The following is a 9,675-nucleotide window of genomic DNA, read 5'->3' on the forward strand; positions in this document are numbered from 1 at the left end:
CGGAGCTTTTTATCGGCGCCGATTGAGAATCTTTTGATCCATTCCGGCCTTGTTCGCACCCTGCCGTACCTTTTGTATCATCCCTCCGTGGACCAGGGAAATAGGGTAACGGCTTCAGAGGGAGGCCCATGCTTCTGTGAGGTAAACTGATATTTATTGGACAGATTTGGACGTCAATAGAGATAATTTCCCATTTCAATAGAGGCGTTTAGGGTCAATGGGTAAAGTAATTTATGTTCTCGATGTAAGAGGCTCTACTTGATTCTTGCCGAAGCATGTTTTTGATGCTATCAGTATTAAGGAAGGGCTGAAGGATCTGAAAGGTGGAGAGATTCTTATGGATATTGACTTGACAGGAAATAGCTTTTATGTGCTTCAGTTAAGATGGTACAAACATTTGGTATAATAATTAAGATATCCCAACTAGAACAATCATTTATTTGCAATATTCCTCACGTTATACTGATCAGACTCGATTGCATCCGCTAAGCATAAGGTAAAGAACCATTATTCGCATTTGCTAAGTAAATAACCTGAACATTAATACATACAAAGAGCATCAAAATCTCCATTAGGTGTGACAATATATCGCAAGCTAATGATTGAATTTAGAATATGGGAAAACAAGTTTTTTTTCAAAATATCAACATGACACCATTAGACAATAATGATCGACTTGCTTTTATTGGCAAATACTTGAAAAATATCGTTTTATTGCTTTTTATAGAGAAATATTATTACATTTTAGTTCAGGTTAGTTTACCTGACGGTAAAAACGAATTAATTTAATTTAAAAAGTCAAGTGACTACCTAGGTATTTTTGCAAATGATTTCCCTTAAATTTATTGAAAATTTTGACATAATTGTTTTTTTTGCGTAATATGTTCAAAATTTTGCAGTTCTTTATAATTTTTGATTTAAACGAAAGTGACAAGAATTTCACTATTTTGAACACAAACTCCAATATGTTTTTAAACATACAAAAAGCCCAAAAATTTTGGTACACAATGATATATAACATTGGCATTTGCTTTCAAAGCGATGGGTAAAGACATCTTTTTCACAACTTCCTATTAGCTCCATATTTTCCAGAATAATTTGTACTATTTTGCAATAATAATAATTTTGATTAGAAAAATCCCTTATCATGGAAATAACTGAAAAGATATCTTCTTTTAGGAATTTCTTACATCTTGTACTTTGTATTAGACAAGCTTCCTCAGGCGCAAGCCACAAATTTAAAACTACACTCTTCCTCGCCCCCCGCTGTGACTTCTCAAGGGCAATAATAAGCAGATGTTCTTGGGATATAGCGGATACACATATTCGGATGTACGAAGCACTTAACAATGTATAAAAAGACTACTTAACGCCCTCTTGATCTGCCCTAAAATCTACGTTTTGGAACAGCTGCTATGAATTTATTCGAGAATCCACTTTTCTGAAAAACCTCTTCCTGTTACAATTGCTAAACCATAGTCAACTCGTCATGATTTTACATAATTCCCTGAAAGCCACGAAGTAATCACATTTTAAAAGCAAGTCGGTAAAACATATCTTGCTAATAAGGATCAACTAATTTCCCTCTATTGTTGAGGGATTGTTGGGCACTGCGTACTGCAGCTTAAGATTAAATATAGAGGTGTCCTCGCCACCACTGGACCATTAATCCTAGCTTTTACCTTTAAGGGTGGTCATCATTGAGAAATATTGTCACCTTTTGTGCCAGTTGTGTTTAGAGGCATTTACAATAAACATGATGACAATGCCTCGAAAGGAACTACACCGATTTGTGGCCTTTAGGTAAGCTACACTTCTTTGTTCGGATGACGTCTTTCAGAAAAATGAGTGTCTATTTCTTTATAGCTACTTTCAGAATAAAATGAGTGTGGGGCAACCGTGGGTGTTCTACAATTGCAATACATATTTTCATCTGTCATCGCATCAACTTCATGAGAATTTGTCTCAAGCTTTTTTATGCTTATAAATACAAATAGAAATAGGCTTAAATAATACAGGATGCAGGTCTGATTAATAGGGCTTGCGTATCCAATCCAAATGCACGGAATAATTTCTTAATCCATTTACAGGGCTTTGAATAAATTTACACATTAAAAGACATTTAACAGTGTTTCAGACCTCCCGTAAGTTAATTTCCAACAAAACGGGTTTCGGGAAAATTACTCCGTGATTAATTTACTGGTTTATGACTTGTAAGTATACTCATGAAATATGTAAAATAAGTGGGTAATAATGGCTTTAAAAAAATTCACTTGATCTTGACAGGCATAATATTCGGAAATTAATGGTATACATATATCTATCGCAATGAGGATCAGTTCTTAGAGATCAGAAAAATTTCATGGATGTTAATAGATCTGTCCCAATAGTGCGATTAAGGGTCAAATTATGAATACGTTGTTAACTTTAGCTGCACGCTCATTTCCACAGAAACGTTAAAATAGAGTCTAGATGTTCTTAAAATTTTAATGCAAACAGGAAGACCTGCTCTACTCGAGTATACGTATGTTAATACAAAACTTTTAGTACAGAAGAAACCATACTAATCCGAAACTAGACATGTGTCCGAGTTTTTTTACCCTTTTTCATAATATTGTACATCTAATGTAGGTATTTTTATAAATAGGGATCCCTATTTTACTTTATTTTTTTAAGCTACTTTACCTAATTTAGTACCAACTCACACTTATGTGAAGCTGTAGCCACTCCACGCCACAGACAATTCAAGTAGTTCTGTGGCGACATAAAATGAAAGTGTGAAAAGCTCATTTTGCACACTCATATGAGCGTCACAAGTACGTGGATGATAGTGACAAGTATGAAAATTTCGAATATATATCTTGAAAAGTCATTTTAAATAGGTCTGAAAGACTCCCAGAGACATTCATTACTGTGCAACTAGCAATTTTCAAATGAGCATTACAGTGCGGGGACATGAGCATTAGGCCAATTTCAAATTATCTCAAAAGGTGACTAATGTTTATCGAACGTCCCTTGTATTATAGTTTTCATGTTCACATGTTCCTCCGAAATACATTATCATACGTTCCTCTGTGCACTTTCCAATTTTTTCCAATAAAATCGACGATAAAAGGGTCGATAACGATTAATTGATCTAATTTAACCTATCTGTGAGAGAGTCTCATAAAATTAGTGAAACATCACCATCTCCAAAGAAAATTAAGTCATTACCATCGTTCTAACGCTGCCATGTTTAACGTAGGCATTAGTCAAAAAACCGTCGTCTAAAATTAAACCGTTGGCCCTCAAACCACCTTGAAGGTGCAAAAATTGGACACCCAGGTAACCCAGGCATCTTCAGGGGACTAATAGCACAGTATAATGCGAAATTAGCTACGTTCGGAGAGCTTAATGACAGACTTGGGCCGATACGGGTGTCAAAATTAGCCGGGAGATACCTTCGAGGTACATCTGTATCATTACTGAGAGAAGAATGTTGCCAAGTCCCAGAAAAGCTCCTGTTTCTAAGCAGATTTTTAATTACGGAATTAGAAAAATTCAATCTTTGGGAACTCACATTAAAAATGCGTAGCAATAACGATCGTTTTCGTACGTGAAAGCTTGGGGCAAGCCGGTTAATATTGGGCAAATCCACTCTAATAAAAAAATTTAAAAATTGGAAGAAAAAATCATGGAACGAAGTGGCAACATTGCGGATGGACCACACGCGCTGTAACAATAGCCCAGTAAATATACCAGCGATGTCCATTATCATTTTTTTCTTTCCTTCATCAAAACCCAGAGCGAAACACACCTTCGTGGATAATTCTTTTACAGCTTTATTTTAAGGCAAAGGATAAGAGCATAATGGAAACGCGTTTTGTGGATCGAATTAATTAAGTGACTTAGGCTTAGCTAGAAGTTTGTGTTCCCAAGCAGCGGATAAACTGCGGTTTGATGTTAACAGATTTAGTGGCCGATTAATTCATGGCGAAATGGAAAAATAAATGATGCTAAAACATCTAAAATGGCTAAAAAAAGGGATTTCTTTTCTGGAAGCAAGTTATCTGATGATGAAAATGTGGTACCTATCAGAATTTATGGCAATTAAGTAATTTCTAAACTCATTTCGAAGATATCTTTTATCAGTTAATATTGTTAAAAAATTATATATTGAGACGTGGAATGGGAGGTTTTTAGAATTATTAATTTATTGTTTTTTTTTTATTAATACTGTAATGAAAGTATAGGAAACCTAAATAAATTCTATTACAGAACCTTAATCACTTTAACTTTAACTGCGCCATTATTTTTTTTAGCGAGAAATAATTTTTTTCAATACAGTCCTTAGCGGATTTTAGCAACCCTTTTTATTACCATATATCCCAAGTTTTTGTAGCATTTTTAAAGCCTGTTTTCATCAGACCCTTCTTTTCCTTTATTTAAACACCATTTGTGACTTTCTAATTATCAGAAAATCAACACGTTCTAATGCATTTTTGAAATTGTTTGGCAGGGACGCACGACAGACATACTGGCGTATACTAAAGTTATATACAGGATGTTGAGAAACTAAACATCGTAGTCATAAGTCTGCGTTCTCATCAATTTACAGAGAAGATCATTAATAACTTGTTCGTCAAAGAAAAAAGTGATTTCTAGACAGATGTAATGCACATTTTGAGACATTTAGAGGACAAGACTTAGGCGTATTTTGTTGTTTTTGCTCTAAGAAAGTAAATTTGCACTATAGAGGTTGAGCTTTTTCGATGATAAGGAAGCAATCTCCGAAACCATATTATGGTAAAGTTTCTGCAATCGTTTGTAGAAAATGTGCAAACAGAACTACATATTATAGCGCACAGAACTCCAGTAAATCTTAGAACCGATACATAGCCCTTTTCATTCCTTTTATTTTCATTTGAGTAAGTAGAAAACACGTGTATCCAAGACTAAACCGATTTTGAAAGTTCAACTAATCTCACAAAAACATCAAAGATGAAGGTCCGTTAATTGGGTTAAAGAAAGCGGAAAGTTTTTTGGTACAATAGAGATAGAGCCGGCTAAAAATGTGTCTGAAAGAATTCGGAGGCAAATTTCTATTAGTGCAACTTTGGCAGAAGAATGGCTCTCAATACAATCAAGTGGAACCACTTAAGCGTCATAATTGGCATTTTAGAAAGATTTGGTTAACAGAGTAGGGTAAATCGCTTTAGTTTTGGTCGACTTAAGTCTGGAAATATTTTGCGAGTCGAGGGATTAGCAATGCACACGAAAGCATATAAGAATAACCTTTTTATACTCTTATACTAGTGTATTATAAATAAGGATAATCTATAACCGAACATAAGCAATTACAGACAAGTGTATAGGTATAATGAAAATTCAAACCGTGCGTAATAAAATTACATAATAGTGTTTCGTAATAGATTAGTATTGCCATGGTATTCACGACGTCTATGTTACTTTACATGCATTGCTTCAGGATTTAGGAATACGAACCAAAATAAAAGTAATCTCTATAGATTGACAAAATGAGTAAGACTTCGATAAGTTTATAATTCATAGAGCTCTTATCCTCTCGATGCTATTAAACTTGGTGAGTCACAGAAAAAATTTTCGAAAATAAGTCATGTTACTTTGAGTGACGAAATAACTTACCTCTTCTGCAGTTCGGTTGTACGCTTTTTTTTTCTTTTTTTTAACTGTTCTCACTATTTTCGTAATACAATGCACTATCATATACAATCATGTAATCATGTTATTTTTGACGTTTTGCTCAAATGGAAACACATATGCAAGAAATTCTTTTTGTCTGTTTCGAGCAGTAGCTAAAGAGAAGAAACACTTTCACCTGGATGTGAAATCTACTATTTTCTATCCTTATCAGTAAGTTTTGCGTGCGAGTGTCTAAGGCAATGCATGTTTGCATACATTCAAATTTTTGCTTTCTGGTATCTTATTTGCAATTAGTCAGCGAAATCTCATTGGGTTTTTCTGGCTTACATTTAGACTCAGCAACGCTTTAAAAGGATCAAAAACTTTCGATTTCATTCACCGAATTTCACGCAAGTAATATAAAAAAAATCTCAAAACAAATTTGCAAAAATGTATTTTTTTTTACTGTTTTATACGCACGACAAATTATTGTCACGTTGATGATCCTGATGGCTCAAATCAATCACATGCTCTTAATAAAAGTACAGACATAATGGGAACCTCATTAAGTAGGTTTTCATGTTAGCACCTGGGAATCAACAGCCCAAAGAGACAAAACAAACACTTCATGCATATGAATGGTTTCAATATGTTTCGTAAGCGAATTTTGATATATCTAAATGAGATATTTTAATACGTACGTAGAAGTAAATATTCTGTGACACGCATGTTTGATTAGAGAGGATCACTCTTCATTGCTATCTTATCTCAAGGGGGTATCCAGCAACGCCCACTGGTTATTATTTAGTGGCAAATCATGTGAGATGAATAAAACTGTAGATAAACACTCAACCAATAACTGGTTGAAAATGGGTGACAATATTATTCAGGGCCAACCACTCGAGCCAATCAAATTATTTATTATTTTGGGTTGTTTGCTTTAGGTTTGCGGATCCACGCGAAACAAATTCAAGTTAAAGTAAAACAATGTTCTCAAATATTGTTATTACCTACTTACAAAGGTATTGTGCAATTTGCAAGTTTACTCGTTCTGCGGTTAAGGATTGGTCGGGTATTAGATCATTTTGAACATACATATAAGTCAACGATTTTATGATCATACCGGAATATGGAAAATAAATAAATTTGAGGAAATATTTATTTGCATTTGCATATTGGCAGATGCAAAATGATAAAACCTTTAAAATATTACTAGTTTCAGCAGTTTATTCTAACGGTTCGAAATGCATAATAAATGTTTAGTTAGGCTATAACCAGCCTTGATGTAGATCATAAATTAATTAGTCGTTGCGAAAACTGTTTGTCATCGTCCTTTCTTTCTCAACTCATTATCTCATGTCAGAACTTAACTCCCAATTGTTATCGCTAATTTGAAATTGATAATTAGAATTTAGTTATGGTTACTGGTGGCTTTGTCATTTTGCAAATTACGTAACGGAAGACCGGAATAAGTAGGAGAGTATAGGTAACGACCTTCGTTTAACAACTGAGTAAACACACCGAAAACTATTAAAACTAAAATGGGAAACCAAGAGCAAACTGTGCGGTAAAAGATGTGAAAAAAAAACCGAGAGACGACGACAAGTTCAATATCGAAAAATTCATAAACGCTCTAGGCGAGATCACATTTGCTTTTCAGTGCAATCGGCAAAAATATAGCCAATTTCCTAGAAGAAAACGACTTCTTTGTCTCGGCCGACGATGATGACGATGGCGACTAATGTTTTACAGCTTTTTAGGTGCTTAAGATTATTTTTAAATTGTAAATTTGTTATGGATGGAAGACGCTTTGAAAAGGTATTAGTTTTAATTTTTCTTGTGTGACAGTTTCTTCTTTTCACTATGTCAATGCTTTACCATAAAATAGTTTATTATTTTACTTTGCGTTTTATTTACTGAAACAAAATACCCGATATAAGGTCTTTATTAAACATCTAAACCCTTATTAAAGGGTGAACGCTATTCTCAGTTGGCTTTAACTGAGAACAGTGTTCAACTCCACCGCTCAAAAAATCCGCACTTGTGTTTGAGGCGGTATTCTCAAATACAATAAAAGAAAAAAATTAACAATCACCTCAAACCTCAGGTATATCCGTAGGTTGCAATCACGAGATATTTATAGAACGTCATTTGCGAATTTCTTGGAATATTCTCGTAAAGCAGTACTGAGCTGTCTTCATAAATCGTTACAAGGGCGCCCATATGCACCAAACAAAATACATGAAGTCATATTGGTAACTTCGTTATTTGAAGGCTTATAGGGTTAAAACTTCCTGTAAAAGGGTGGATCCAGAACACCTCTGTGCGATGGCGCCACATTGTGCCCTTTTCCCTAGAGTTAGGGAAATACCAAACTGATAATTTAGTCAATCATTCACAATTATTTTATCATATTAAATCTTTTGGAAAAAAAAATTGCTGTTTTTTTTATTATATGAAACTGATTTTTTCCTGTAAATTGTTGGACGCATAAAAAATGTCTCTGAAGAGTGTAAAAATACCTTTCAATTGATGCATAACATCACTCCTTACGCCATTTAAAAATCCTAAGGAGGTTACCTTGACGCGTCCAAGATGAAGGGCGGCGGGTGTATTTTTGAATAAATTTACTCCCCATTAACGCAAACCTTGAAGTATTGTGTGAATATTCCCATAGGCATTTTTTTTTAAGAACCTCGCATATTTCCACAATTTTTGGCAAGGGATTTTTCTCCACATTATTTATACTGATCAGAATTCTATGGAATCAAAAGCATTTAAAGTAGGCCAAGACATCTTCCCACGCCTTTTCGAACTGAAAACTGAATGAAATTCCACAAGACCAAATGTTTGGCATTCCAAAAGATACATGAAAAGAATCTCCACGAATAAAAATAAAGGAAAGAAGCTCAGTTTAAATGTGTGAGAGTCATCAGACTTGCATATTTAAGCTTTTTACCAGCAATTTACGAAAGAAAACAAAATTTCTTAGTTCATGTTAAGCTTCTACTCCGTTTCCATCTTTGGTTCATTCCAAGTGTGCTTAATAAAATGCAAATTGAGATTGCAGCATTTTTGCCTGCCAATTCGTTATGAAGAGGGATGGACATTGAACGAAAGATCTAAACAATTTTGTTATATTAACGATACAAATATTAGTATTTTACTGCCATTCACGCCTGTTTCCTCAACATAAAGTCATAATAAACAGCTAATATTGTCGACTCATTATAGACGATAATTATTATTGATTAATGAAGTGTAGATCATTGAAAGGTACGAATTCTAGAAACCGAGTGTAACTGCTGTTCCAGGAATCCATTAGATATTTAAGCCACCAAAGAAGCACCGAGAAAAAGAAACGAGGTAATACATAAATAAAATTTGAACAAAACAGAGAAGCACTTTTACGATGTGTCTAATTCGTTGTGGTCTCCAGGTGTAGTATCCCACAAAAAGAAAGGTGAAGATATGGGCAGTTCAGCTATTTCAAGAACGGGGAGCTTCGAAAACGCCTGTTTCAATATTTCAATTTTTCATTGTTTTATACACTCGAACAATGACTCAGGCAATCAAGAACCGTGAGAACCTCAGGTGTAATTTTCAATTTGCGTCAAAAGAATGCCTAAAACTACCTAAAATAATAAGGCACAATTAAAACGCAACATCTAACGTTGCCTTTTTCTATTTGAGAATTAAACAAAAGGGAGCTGTAAAAAAGCAATTATTAACGGAGCATTTGTAGATAGCTGGTGGCGATAAGCCATTTGCTCAGCTTAGAATAACAAAGGAAGGTATCATTATTGAATTAGCATTAGTTGTTTCTGCTTAATAAGCTGAAGATTATGATCGAGGAGGTCTGATACTTGGAGCATGTCTTTCGGCGGGTTGAAGAGTTCAGAGTGCGGTATTTCGATGTTCTTAGAAGAAATAGTAAACCTAAAAATGAAATAGTGTGCAAGGTGTCTCTTCTGATATATTGAAGTTGCCAATACTTTTTTACATAATGGGCAATGTCGTTTAGCTGAAAAACGA

Source organism: Euwallacea similis, chromosome 16, assembly GCF_039881205.1.
Source record: "Euwallacea similis isolate ESF13 chromosome 16, ESF131.1, whole genome shotgun sequence".
Classification (NCBI taxonomy): domain Eukaryota; kingdom Metazoa; phylum Arthropoda; class Insecta; order Coleoptera; family Curculionidae; genus Euwallacea; species Euwallacea similis.